Genomic DNA, 13,492 nt, shown 5'->3' on the forward strand with positions numbered 1-13,492 from the left:
ATACACGTCCATGTATCTGGCTGAATGTGTGAGTTCTCAGAACCATGGCTTCATTGCTGGTAGCTGGTGATTTCCAGTGCAGAAGGTCACTAACTACAAGAAATGTTCTATCCAGTGAGTAGGTGATGGATTCCAGTGATTATTGCTAAGCCAGGGTTCAAGGTCTTGGATTGTGGATTCAAAAGACTGCTGGCAAGATCGTAAATACTTCTGCTTTATATGGTTTAATGGACAGAATTGCAGGACTCACAGAAGCCTGTGAAGGGTTTTTCAGAATGTGGATTGATTGAATAATCATTGGGATTTTTTTTTTTTTTTTTGAGTATACCAGTCCTTTTGAGGAGGAAAGGAAGTTTTACAGAAGGAAGCAGTTTGTGGGGGGCTTTTCAAGGTACAGTTACTGCTTTTCTATATTTAAAGTTATCACTCTGCCGTCTTAGGAGATAGAAGTGACTGACTACACGGTCTCAGCAGAGAAAAGTTCTGCCGACTTTTTTAAAATGAAGAGACTTCCTCCACATCTTCCTCTTAACTGGATTTTTTTTTCCTTATAAATATTCACAAGGAGAAAGTATCCCATGAAGAAGGCCACCCCTCTTGGCGGTACCTGTGATGTGTCTCCCGCGGCTGGCTCGCCAGTAGCTTATCCAGGGGGCATAGGGAGGGAATTACAGTCACTGGAAACAGTGAGTGCCGTTGAAGGAAATTGTTCTCTCTCCCAAGTGGATAAGTTGTTTGACCTACTGACTCATTTCATAGGAATTGGGAAAACAACCCTAGTGTGGTTTTCATTGTTAGTCCTGGAAGATTCCAAAATCTGTGTGTCTGCAAATAAGATGAGCTGGAGCAAGGTAGTGTTGCCACTTGCTGTCTCTGCTTGCCTGTTCTCCTAATGGAATTCAATCCCATGACAAGTCCAGCCTGCGCTTCGGGGTCCTTTGTGTCCTGCTCAGTGGTGAGTATGGATGACAGCAGTTTCTGGTTTTCACGGGTTCTTCTAAATTTCTGAGTGGCATTTCATCAAAGGATAAAGCTTTTGGCAGCATCTTTTCCTGACCCATTTATGCTACGTTTCACATTTACCTGTAGGAAATGCTCGGGATGTGGTGATGATTATAAAAGATGGCATAATCTGTAGATGACAGTAGAAGTTGTGACTTAAGATAAATTGATTTTTGCAGCATGTTGTCATGAAGGCGGTTTTGATTTTGAGATATTTGTGTTAAGTGTTTTTTTTTTTTGGTGATGAAGTATGGAAGAGAACAGGATCTTCTAGCAAAAATAATACAGTTAGTAAGAGCTGGTGAAAAAATACATGTTTTTGGTTAGTAACGTGTGCAGAGAAACTTCTGATTCCTGGTGGTTTGGTTTTAAACCAATGTTATCAAATAAGTTAGAGGTATCAAAAGAGGACAAAGAAAGTATATCAAACTTTGTGAAAAGTGGAAACTCAGATATTTGGAGTGACTGATACTTGAAGTGTTCGATTATTGCTTCTGTATTATTTTGTATATGCTGGATTTCCTAAATCACAACCTTAAGTCCTGTTCTTCGTTGATGCAAAAGATGCTTAATGTATAATTACTGTAGAATTTCTCTTTCTCAATGGCAGAGTAGAAAGTTGAATCATTCTGGTGCTGCTTCTTCAGTTTACTGCTTTATTATGTCTGAGTGCCTTAGAGCTGGGGTTCTTAGCCTTTTGGAGGTGTTGGACCCCTTTGAAATTATGATGGAAGCCACGAATCTTTTGCTACATTCATACACAAGCATTTGCCTGTGTTTTCGAGGTATTTGAGCTCAGTGAGGCTCATCTGTGGCCCCCAGGTTAAGGACACCAGCCCAGAGTCAGACCTTATGTTTCTGCCGTGATTTCTTGAGCTTCCCAGTAGATACTCTGACTTAAAAGAGGAGCCATCCAAGTCAGAAAGAAGTTATTCTCTGTTTGCTAGGTCGGGGGTAGGAGGGGGCAAAGATTGAAAAAAAGGAAAGATGAAGAAAATACGTAACTAATGTTAAATAAAAAGAATGCATAATATTCTCAAAACTTCCAAATGGATATTATCCATGAAATTTGTAGTGTGTGTTGTGAATTCTGGTATAGACTTTAAGACTCACAGTTAACAGTCGGGGTGAGTTTTTCTCATACAAAATGAAATCTCTTTTCTTTCTTTTGCCTTTTCCATTGTGTATGTTACCAAATTAGACGAGACTACAAATCATCTGAACTCCAGAAATATAATTAAAAACTATTGTAACAAACTGGAAAATTATTCTCCTTGAGCACAAGAAATCTGGTGGAGATAGATGGAAGGTGGTTTAGTTGAGTACAGAAAAAAAACATTTAGAAGAACTGTAGCCTTACTGCCCATCAAGTAAATTCAAGCTCGTACTGTAAGGCTGTTGTGGAAAAAAATAGACATGAATCTTGGGTGTATTAACAGAAGTATGACATAAAAGGGTAAGAAAACAAGACTTGCATTAGTCACACTCGTTATTGTGTCCAATTTCAGTCACGTTTGAAAAGAGATTTTGGGTAACTGTGAAGAGCAGACACACAAGCAACAGAAGTTACACATCCTTCTAGCAAAGGATGAAGTGACTGGGAGTTTCAGTCCGAAAAAAGCTAAGGGGTTCCTTGCTAATGGTCTGTGTGAGTAATAAGAGCCTGATTTATCTTTCTATCCCTGGTAGCTCACACACTGCCTTGCTTTCACAAAATTGCAGTTCCTTAAATGACTGTCCCGTGTGGGGACGTTGGTGACACTTCTTTGATAGGCTGGGGTAGGAGCAAATGGACTCCAATAAAACCAAAGCGATATTGTAAGAACATAAGGCCTATAATAAATAAACGTGTTGGCTGATGAATAGATAAGAGAGACCTCCTCAATTGCCACGATGATCAAGTAGAGGAGAGGCAAGTGGAGGGAAGATGAGAATAGGTAACTATGTCTGAGATGGGGGGAAAGCATTTCTTCACTCATTCCACAAACACTGAGGGCCTCCTTTGCTAGGTGCTCACCTTCTGGGAGAGGAGGCAAAGGTACAAAACCGGGGATCACCGTATACAGTTAGTGCTGTGGTTGCATAAAATCAGCACACTATGGGACCTGGTGACACTTCGTGACGAAGGTGATGTCTGATTGGACTCTTGCAGGATAAACCTTCAAGGAGTTAGCCGAGAGTTAGCCAGAGAAGGGAGGCAAGCGTAGTGGCGAGGCACTGGGCCAGAGGCTGTGAGGTCCGGTGGAGGGTGTGAGAGAGGAGCAGTGAGAGGAGGTGAAGCCGGAGCCACACCACATCTGCCTGAAGGTCTCTGTCCGGGAGGGTGAAGGGGGAAAAGTGGAAAGGTGGCCCAGGCTGCCTGGAAGAGAATGAGTGGAGGGGAGGGAGGCAGGGCCCGGCAGGCAAGGCAGGGAGGCCTGACTGCAAGAGAGCTGCTCCGGCCGGAGCCCTCAGCAGGGAGACCATGAGGATGCCCAGGACAGCAGATTCGGGGTGGGGGTTAGCGAGGTGGGAAAGGGGAGAGAGGTGATGAGGTGAGGCGAGGAAGTGGCATCATTCACCATAAGGTGAGATACGAGAGGAGCCGCAGGTCTGAGGGAAGAGAAGGCAGTGTTCGCACGTGGCAGACTGCCCTCAGACACGCGGTGTGTAGGACCCTGGGACCCTGGGAAAGTGGCAAGCTGGCTTGTATGGATTTGGACCCAGACGTCCAGCCTAAAGCCATTCTCTTACTGGTGGTCTTGATTCGGATGAGACCGGTTTTGAAAGCAGCGGATCACTCATCCAAAGTTTATATGGTATTTGGGTTTTTTTTTCTAACTCGTGTAGTAAAACTTCTTTAAAATACAAAATAGAATAAAGAAGAAATATAAATTATCTCTGGTTTCCTCACCCAAAGCTCTGTTAACGTGTGTATTTCCCTTCAAGACTTTCCTGCACACACACAGCTTACAGAATTGGCATCATTCTGTATAGGAACTTTTATATCCCATTTCGTAAATTTTCTCCAAGTGTTTAAAAATGCTTTAAGAACATTTTAACAGTGCAAAATTTGAGAGTGTTTAGTTAGCTTCCTTTTTTTTTTTCCTTTAGAGAAACAGTGAGCAAGCAGGGGGAGGAGCAGAAGGAAAGAGACAAGCCAATTCCCTGCTGAGCAGGGAGCCCGATGTGGGGCTCCATCTTAAGACCCTGAGATCATGACTTGAGCTGAAGTCGAGTCAGATGCCTAACCAACTAAGCCACTCAGGGGGCCTTGGGCTTCCATTTTTTATAAAAGCCAATTTTACGTTATAATGATTATCTTTTTAAATACATGAGTCTTGGCCATTTTTCATTAAAATATATTTAAATAATTAATGATATTAATATTAAAACATTGATAATATATTACTACAAAATAAGAATGTATTAATATTAAATAATATATTAAAATATTTCCTTAGAGATTTCTTGCAGTGAGTTTATTAAGTTGAGGGAATTAAAACTTATTTATTTATTTATCTCATTTTAAGTAGGCTTTCATGTCCAACATGGGACTTGAACTCACAATCCTGAGACTGAGAGTCACATACATGCGCTACTGACTGAGCCAGGCAACCACCCCAGAATTAAACTTTTTAAAGGTTCTTGAGAACCCTTGCCAAATTGTTTCCTAGAAGGCTTTGTAGCGAGTTACCCACATTCTAGCAATGAATGAAATGCCCTTCATCCATCCTGAGTATTATCTTTGAGAGAAAAATGTTACACTATTTTTGGCTCATTTATTTGACAGCTTTTTTTTTTTTTTCTTTTTAAAGTAGTGCTACATCCAGCGCATGGAGCCCAGTGTGGGGCTCGAACTCACAACCCGGAGATGTGAGCTCTGAGCCGAGGTCAAGAGGCCTGAGCCACCCTAGGGCCCCTAGGCAGCTGTTTGTTGGCTGCCTACTCTGTGCTAGGTACATGGCATTCTGTAGTTGGCTTCCAGGAAAAGTTAACTTTTTCCTGTGTTTATTAATCCATTGTGTCTTCTTGTAAATTTCTGTTCATGTCCTTTATCATCTCCTCTATCAAAGTGTGACTGTTCTTACAATTTTCTTACACTTTGAGGGACGTGTGTGTGTGTGTGTGTGTGTTAGTGATATTAGGGCAAATATTTTTCTTAGCTTCTTTGATTTTCAATTTTGCTTATGATTCTTTCAAGACAGAGAATGTTTACATTCTACATTCTATTTAGTTAAATAAGTGATTTTTTATAACGTTTGTTTGTTTATTTATTTATTTATGAGAGAGAGAGAGAGAGAGAGAGGCAGAGACACAGGCAGAGGGAGAAGCAGGCTCCATGCAGGGAGCCCGACTGGGACTCGATCCTGGGTCTGTAGGATCAGGCCCTGGGCTGAAGGCGACGCTAAACCGCTGAGCCACCCGGGCTGCCCCTAAATCTAAATAAGTGATTTTTATCAGTTTTTTTTTCTGTGTGATTCTGTCCTGTTAACATGGGTTTAGGAATTCCCACCCAGAAATTAAAAGATACTCTTCTGATTAAAAAAAAAAAAAATCCCTTTTTTATATTAAACTCACCAAGTTAGAAGTAAAGTGTAAAGGATTTTTTTTCATGTAGTCCATCCCCCAGCATCTTATATGGAGTCACTATTCTTTCTCTAGTTAATTTTTTATGCTTCCTTTATTTTATACTTCAAGACCTTTTAGTGTTATATTTAGCTGTAAGAGTACACGAATTTTGAGGGATATTGGTACCTGAGTGGAGGGTGTGATAATACTTTTTTCCAACATTTTATTACTAAAAGTCTCAAGTCTACAGTGAGGTTAAAATAATTTTACAGTGACCCCCACACACACACCAACTGGACTCTACAATTAATATTTTACCATTTTTTCCCTTTATCATTGGTCTGTTCGTGTGACAATTTTTAAAACTCCTGAATCATGATTTGAATTCAAGTGGAGTATCAGACATTTTCTTCCATTCTGTTTTTTTCTCTAATTGGTAGGTTTGATTGCCAAGAAACTTTCAGCTACTTATGATGGTCACTATTTTACTGTACTAATATAACAAATACGAAGAGAAGCTGCTTTCCAAGATATGTTTTGGTAATCTAATTTTATGAATATGTCTTGATTTGTAAGGCTTAAGACTATTATTCACATACGATGAATTTATTTTTCAAATACAACTCCCTCTTATGGGCTCCATCCTCCCATATGCAATACACTTGCTTTTTGTTCTTTTGGTTGGAGCTGAAGAGTATACATAAGAGAGGACGAGAAGGGCACACGGTAGGCACTGGGTTGCTTGTAGAAGTCTGGTGAGTGGGCCGTGTCCAAGCTAGCAAAGGGGCTGCCTGGGCACATCAGGCTTTATAAGAAAACTTTTTTTTTTTTTTTTTTTTAATTTATGATAGACACAGAGAGAGAGAGAGGCAGAGACACACACAGGAGGAGGGAGAAGCAGGCTCCACGCCGGGAGCCTGATGTGGGACTCGATCCCGGGACTCCAGGACCACGCCCCGGGCCAAAGTCAGGCGCTAAACCGCTGAGCCACCCAGGGATCCCCTTTATAAGAAAACTTTTGCCAGAGTCAGGTCACTTTCCAAGTGCCATCATCAGGCTCTGCTGTGGGAGCCCTTAGCATAAAGGCCGCTTTGCCCAGGGCAGCTTATCACCCCAAACCTTGCCTACGAATGTTTGTTTGGCATTGTGTGTCCCTGGTTCATAGTGAGTGATCAGGTCAAACCTTAGCTCAGGGTCACCTCCTCCAGCCTAATTGATGAGCTCCCTAAATTCCCATGAGTATTTGAGGCCTGATAGCACCCTGGCTTTAGAGATGGGCTCGCAGCTGTATCTTACAGTAAACTGACCTACCACATCTGCCTCTCAGCACGGCATAACAACTGGTTGAATGGAAGATGCACAGCCTGATTAAAATTAGACTCACCTTATGGTTGGTCACCACCAAACATTAATGGTGTTTTAATTTTTGTACTGTTTTTACCCCCATCTGAGCTTCAATTTTACTGTTTATAAAATGAGTTGATTTTATTTATGTGGAAAAATTTTTTTCTTCACTTAAAATCTGTGATAAATTTTAATCTACAACAGTGAATATAGGTCAGTTTCCACCCCTTTTTCAAAAATCTGGGAAGGTCGTTTTTTGTTTTTTTGTTTTGTTTTGTTTTTTTCAGTTTCTCTGAATAATGCTTTCCAAGGTATGACCACTGATGAAGTTCACCAGACTCTGAGATCTAGGGCTAGAATGTTAAAGCCGTTAGCTCCTGTGCAAGGGATGAGGGGGCCTTCCTGAGATCATTCAGAGGAAGCCTTACTCACAGGAAGCCGATTAGCTGACTGGCTGCTTACTGAGCACATTCCCCCTTGACCTCCAGGAGACTCACTCTGTGGTGGTCCAGTGTCACCCCTGTTCTAAATTTCATGTTCTCGGTGAGCAGTGCTGTAGTATTTTAGAATTCTGGCCAGCTTGAATGCTTAGCATTGAAGGACCAGCTTTACTGAAAAAATTTAACATAATCTAAATTGGTATTCTTGTAACATCCGCATTCAAAAGAGGCATCCTGTTTGAGTGAATGATTTTCAGAAAAACAGTGAAATAAGCTGCGTTTAAGAGTCAGCTTGCTGCTTCCCAAACCTGCCAAGCTGTTTCCTGTTACCCTGTCTTTGAGAAGCAGCTCTGTGTCCTTACCCGTGCCCTCGTCTCTCGCCCAGAGGAGCCCTACCATGCTACCCACTCTCAGCCCAGGGCTGCCTTTCATGCTGTAGATAGGCCAATACTAGCAGCTTGAGGTTACTTGGTGTTCATGAATTTGCCAGGAGCAAGGGAGAGCAGTTAGAAAGCGCTACTGTAACCTGCCATTTTCCTTACAGTGAAAAGCGTGAAGAAGACTGACTCTTCCCACCATTCACTACCGTGCTGGGCATCAAGTTTCTGAATCATCTCCTCGGTCCACAGCTTGTTTTAAGGTTTCGCTTCCAGGCTAGATGTGCAGGAAGTAAGACTGTGAGATCATAAATGCTACCGAGTGAGTATGAAGTTCATTTACCAGATCCCAGAATGTTAGCCTTGGGAGTCCCAAGGAGGCCACTTTACAAGTGAGTCACACCTGTGTTGGAACCTAGTGTCTGCAAAGGTGTTAACATGCCAAAGATATAAATAACTTTAAGATGAGTTTAAATTAAAACATAAAGTTTAGACATAGTCACAGGCAATGGGATTGTTGAATAGGTTAGGAAGGAAGATATGAGATATTTGTGGTAGTTCCTTTAACTTTTAACATAGCTACCATGAAGAGAAGGCGCTCATGAAATATTCCTTACTCTGAAGAATTTTTTTAAAAAGTCGACATGGGGCCCAGAAATAGTGTTTTCGATAGAGGAGGAATATTTTCCAGCATAGCATTCTTTAATGGGCTGATTTAACTGTGAGCCCTCTCCTATGAAACTGAGGTATCCCTACTATCGTTGAGAAAGTGTCAGTGACCTGTGATGTAATACAGGCTATGATGTAATACAGGCAATACAGGTTGGCCATGACCAACCTAGAACGCCAGGTCACTGTAGTTGCATTTCCTGTGGCATCCATGTTCTGGGGTCAGGGATCATTCATTTCTGTATTCAGGTCTCCACTCTTTCACTCATGTCAACTGGAGGCGAGTGTACATCTGCTCCAGCACAGATGCAGGAGACTCATGATGCCAGTAGTAACAGCAGTAGCTAGCACTGTTGCCTGAGCATCATCTGTGCTCAGGCTGTGCCAAGTCCTCCACTTGGTCATCTGCTTTAGTAAACATTCCTATGAGGCAGGTGCTATCATCATACCCACTTTTCTGATGGAAAACTAAGGCTTGGAGAAGTTAAGTCATTTCTCCCAAGATCATGTAGCTGGTAAGTGGGGGACCCAAGATGCAGATCACAGTAGCCCGGCTCCTAAGCCCCAAGCACTTAGTTTGTGTCATTTTCAGTTTCCATAAATGATTCCTATTTTAGAGCCATTTCTATCTTTTGGGGCCAATCAACTTCATGTAGTCAATTGTCTGTTGTGGTGCATCCCCCACAGTTGGGCTTTCCAGTGCCATACCTTATTCTAAATCACCTGGTTACAGCTTGTTTTTAATGGTGCATATTAGCACAGCCCACCCCCATGACTCCAGCAAATGTGCTGGAGGTGATGAGAGAGTAGGTCCAAAAAAGGTAACTAACAAAGCAGATATCCCATCTTTTGAAAAAACCAACTTGGCATGGCCCTTGATGGAAGCCCCTTTGTTTTATTTTTGGAAATGAATGGGAGCTTGTTAATGTACCTTCCAGTAAACTCAGGTCTGCTGTCAGGACCCCAAAATCTGTTGTCCCAGATATTATTGCTAAGTTGGCTGCACAGTGCCTCATCAGGGAAAGCTACTTTTCCACAGTGAGGCACGGAGGCCCTGTGTGCTCTGCTCTCATCTCTTGGTATTCCCCCCAACTTTACCCCTATTCTGTGGTCTCTGGACCAGCCAAATGAAGCTGGTCATGCTTGCCCTTTACATAGAAGCTTTCTTTCGCTCTGTTCTTAGCCAATCACTACTCTTCCTTTCAGGTGAATCCTCCTCCAGGTCCTCCAGGTAGCCTCCCCTGACTGCTCAGGACCTGCATGCTTCCCCAGCATGCTGTGCTTACTCTTTGTGCATGTATCATACTAGGCTCCAACTTCTGTCTCTTGTCTGTCTTCCCTGGTTTGCACTGACACTGTGAGAGCCAGGATTAGTACTATTTACTTTTGGATAAACACCCTGACACACAAGACAGTGCCTGACAGTGGCAGACATTGAACAAGTGTTGGAATGAGAGAGAGGTAGAAATGACATACTTGATGACAATGGAAAATAATTCATGCAGGATCTCATATTTGCAGATTATAAGGTACTTTCATATACATGACGTTAATGAATCCTAACAGCAACTCTCGGAAGTCAGTTTCTTGATTCCCTATTGTACTAACCTGGAAACATCTGCTTGCCCCGGTGCCTGTACATGGTTAGTATAGTAATCCCCACTTACCTGCTGGGGGAATGTGTTCTAGGACCCCAAGAGGATGCCTGAAACCGTGGATAGTACCAAATCCCTAATTACTGTGTTTTTTTCCTGTACATACAAAGCTATGATAAACTTTATAAATTAGACTCAGTAAGAGATTAACAACAGTAACTAACAATAAGTTAGAATAATTATAATAATATACTATAATAAAAGTTAGTTAAATGCTGCTTTTATCTCAAAATACCTTATTGTGGGCCCCTGGGTAGCTCAGTCAGTTAAGCATCTCAGATCATGATTTCTGGGTCCTGGGATCCAGCCCCTCGTTGTCAGGCTCCCTGCTCGGTGGGGAGTCTGCCTCCCCCTCGGCTCCTCTTGCTCTCTCCCTCCCCCCCCCCAATAAATAAGATCTTTAAAAAAATATCTTTACTGCACTCACCCTTCTTGCAATGATGTGAGACGATAAAATGGATTTGTGGTGAGATGCTGTGGGGTGAATGACATAAGGCGCTGGTGACATAGCCTTCGGCTGTCATTGACCTTGTGATGATAAGTCAGAAGGAAGATCATCAGCTTCCAGACTGAGGGTGACCACGGGTCACTGAGACCATGGGTAGCTGGAAAGTGAAACCATGGAGAAGGGTGAGGACTACCGGATTTCAGCCTTGGTCTACTGACCCCAGATCTTACACTCTAATGTACCGTGTGAATATCTCGAGGCCAGCCAGTAACACAGGTGTTAGAGTCTTTAACAAAAACAGTGTCTTTCTTGTCCTAACCAGCAAGATCCAGAGGGAGAATCAACAGACTTTCACTTCTCTCCTTCCACCCTGTGACATCCTTCTACCTTCCCAATGAGAGCCTCACACTGACATGTGATGGATTCTTTCCAAGTGTCAAGGTGCTGACAGTGAATCTTGTGTTTGTATTCAGACCAGGCTGGCTGCAGCCCTTCTTCCCCTTGGGGTTGGAGCTTTGTGGAAAAGTGGAGAGAGCTGGGGGAGTTCAAGTGAAGTCCCTGAGCGAGCCAGCGAGCATGTTGAATATGTAAGCTTGTGGTGTGTTGGGGAGTGAGAAATAAGGGTGAGATGTGTGTGTTCCCCGGGGAAGCGAGAAAGTGAGCCCCAGAGGATGTGAGTGGGGGGCTGGTGGGATTGGCAAGGAAGATGTTGCTGGCTGGAGGGGCGGTATCATTGAACAGATCCTAATAATAGACTGGGGTGCTTTCCACAGGCCTGCAGGGGAGCAGAGTGGAAGCAGGGAAGCTGGCAGCATCTGTGGACACACAGAGCTAGATGTGAATGACTTACCTGGGATGCAGGGCCTGTGTCATCACCACAGGCAGGGAGCCCCAGCAATAGTGTGTGCTCAGAGGAGGGGGAGAGAGAGATTGTGGGCAGCATTTCCTAAGCTATAAAATTCGGGATTTCTTCTTCAACCCTGCTCTGTTCTAGGTATTCCCGGTGCTGTTACCAAGGGAGGAATTTTCTATTTTTTAAAGATTTTATTTATTTGTTCATATGAGACAGAGAGAGGCAGAGACACAGGCAGAGGGAGAAGCAGGCTCCATGCAGGGAGCCCCACGTGGAACTCGATCCGAGGTCTCCAGGATCACGCCCTGGGCTGAAGGCAGATGCTCAACCACCGAGCCACCCAGGTGCCCCCAGGGAGGAATTTTTAATTTCATAGAGAAGTTAATTTTGCCACCACAGTTGAACATTAGGCCAAGTTCATAAATCCTTTCAGCAATTGTTTGGGAGTGTCAGTTGTGAACTTCTCCTTTTAGACCTGGTTATTTGCAGTCAGATATACTAGCATTCATTATGGTTTTATTGGGCGAGGGAGAGGGGAAGGTCAGAGACAGATGGAGATGTGGTTAGAGGCACCTCCTATAGGTCATTCAGAGATCAGAGCAGCTCAGGGAGGTCAGAAGAGGCTGGTGTCATTGTTCATTCACTCATCAAAGCTTTCGAGAGTATCTACGGTGTGCCAGTCACCGATTGGCACCCATATGATGATGGTGGTGGTGGTAGTGATTAAAAAAACAAGCGTGATCTCTGTCATCATGGAAGCTAAGGAAGTGCCCAGAAGAGCAGTCCAGTAAAAAAAAAAAAAAAAAAACCCGGGCAGCCTGGGTGGCTCAGCAGTTTAGCACCGCCTTCAGCCCAGGGTGTGATCCTGGAGACCCGGGATTGAGTCCTGCGGTGGGCTCCCTGCATAGAGCCTGCTTCTCCCTCTGCCTGTGTCTCTGCCTCTGTGTGTGTGTCTCTCATGAATAAATAAAATCTTTAAAACAAAACTCAGGCGGGGATCCCTGGGTGGCTCAGCGGTTTAGCGTCTGCCTTTGGCCCAGGGCGCGATCCTGGATCCCCCAGGATCGAGTCCCACGTCGAGCTCCCAGCATGGAGCCTGCTTCTCCCTCCTCCTGTGTCTCTGCCTCTCATAAATAAATAAATAAGTAAACAAACAAACAAACTCAGGCTACATGCTGTGAGGGAAAAGGTGCTCCAAGATGAAAGGGGGCTTCGTTTTGAGCAGTTCTCTGAGGAGATAATTTCTAAGGTGAGTGGGAGCCAAAGGTTGAGAAAGGAGTGCGTGGGTGGAGGAGTTGGGGGTGAAGGTTCCAAGCGTGGAGGACAGCATGTGTAAGAGGCTCTGGAGTGGGGACATGTTTGGCCTTTGAGGATGAAGACAGGTGTGGCCCAGGATGAGGGTGGGCAAGGCCAGCAGGTATGGCCCCTCGGAGGCCTTGGGTTTGTTCGGCTGCTGCTCTGGAAGGCGTCAATCTCAGAAGTCTCCTGGGGTCTCTTCATAACCCTGTGAGTGTCCCCAGCCCAGGGCATCCCTCAGGCTCTTAGGAAAGCGCCCCCACCAAAAAAAGGGGAAAGCCCTCACCCCAAGAGACTGCTTGCTGCTCTCCTCTTCCTGTTAATGTCACTTGTTAAGGAGAATAAACAAAAACGTAATAGTGAAAGCAGATTTTAGTGAACTTGAAACCAGGAGTCATTTCAGGTGCTAAAAAGCATGAAAAATAGGCCCACGGGACCATAAAATGACTTTAAATGGATGGGGTGAGCTCTGCCGTGGCTCCCACATGCAGGTCTTGTGGGTTAAAGACCTGGGTGGTGAGCACGGCAGGGCAGTAGGAGTAAAGAACACAATGTTGGCTCTTCTGAAAGTGAAACCTGCAGAGCTGGCCCCCCACAATTCTGGGGAAGGTCGTCCCCTGCATTCAATGAACCTGCTTCCTCTGGGACGGTCACGGGGCCCTCTTTCTAATTTTAAACTTCTGCAAGTTTGGGGATCCCAAGGGAGCATCCGGGTGGCCTCAGGCCCTGCCTGCCTCTCATGAGCCCCTCACCCCTCTCCTGCTGCAAAGCTGCCTCCCCCCAGGGCCTCCGTTTGCCTGTGATGCCCACCTGTGACATGGATGGGGGTGCGGAGGACAAGCAAGCAAGGCTCCTTC

The 13,492-nt window shown here is 44.2% G+C and overlaps 1 long non-coding RNA gene across 2 annotated transcripts in view; it reads left to right on the forward strand.

Moving 5' to 3' along the window:
* The window catches only part of LOC112675108 (uncharacterized), an 84,160-nt gene that overhangs the window by 50,257 nt on the left and 20,411 nt on the right, over window positions 1-13,492 (forward strand). For both annotated transcript variants that reach the window (XR_007401962.1, XR_007401961.1), the window contains one exon: window positions 1-13,492. This exon is cut by the window's right edge and continues 18,517 nt beyond it. This is a non-coding gene — a long non-coding RNA (uncharacterized LOC112675108).

Source organism: Canis lupus, chromosome 14 (assembly GCF_003254725.2).
Source record: "Canis lupus dingo isolate Sandy chromosome 14, ASM325472v2, whole genome shotgun sequence".
In the NCBI taxonomy this organism is placed as follows: domain Eukaryota; kingdom Metazoa; phylum Chordata; class Mammalia; order Carnivora; family Canidae; genus Canis; species Canis lupus.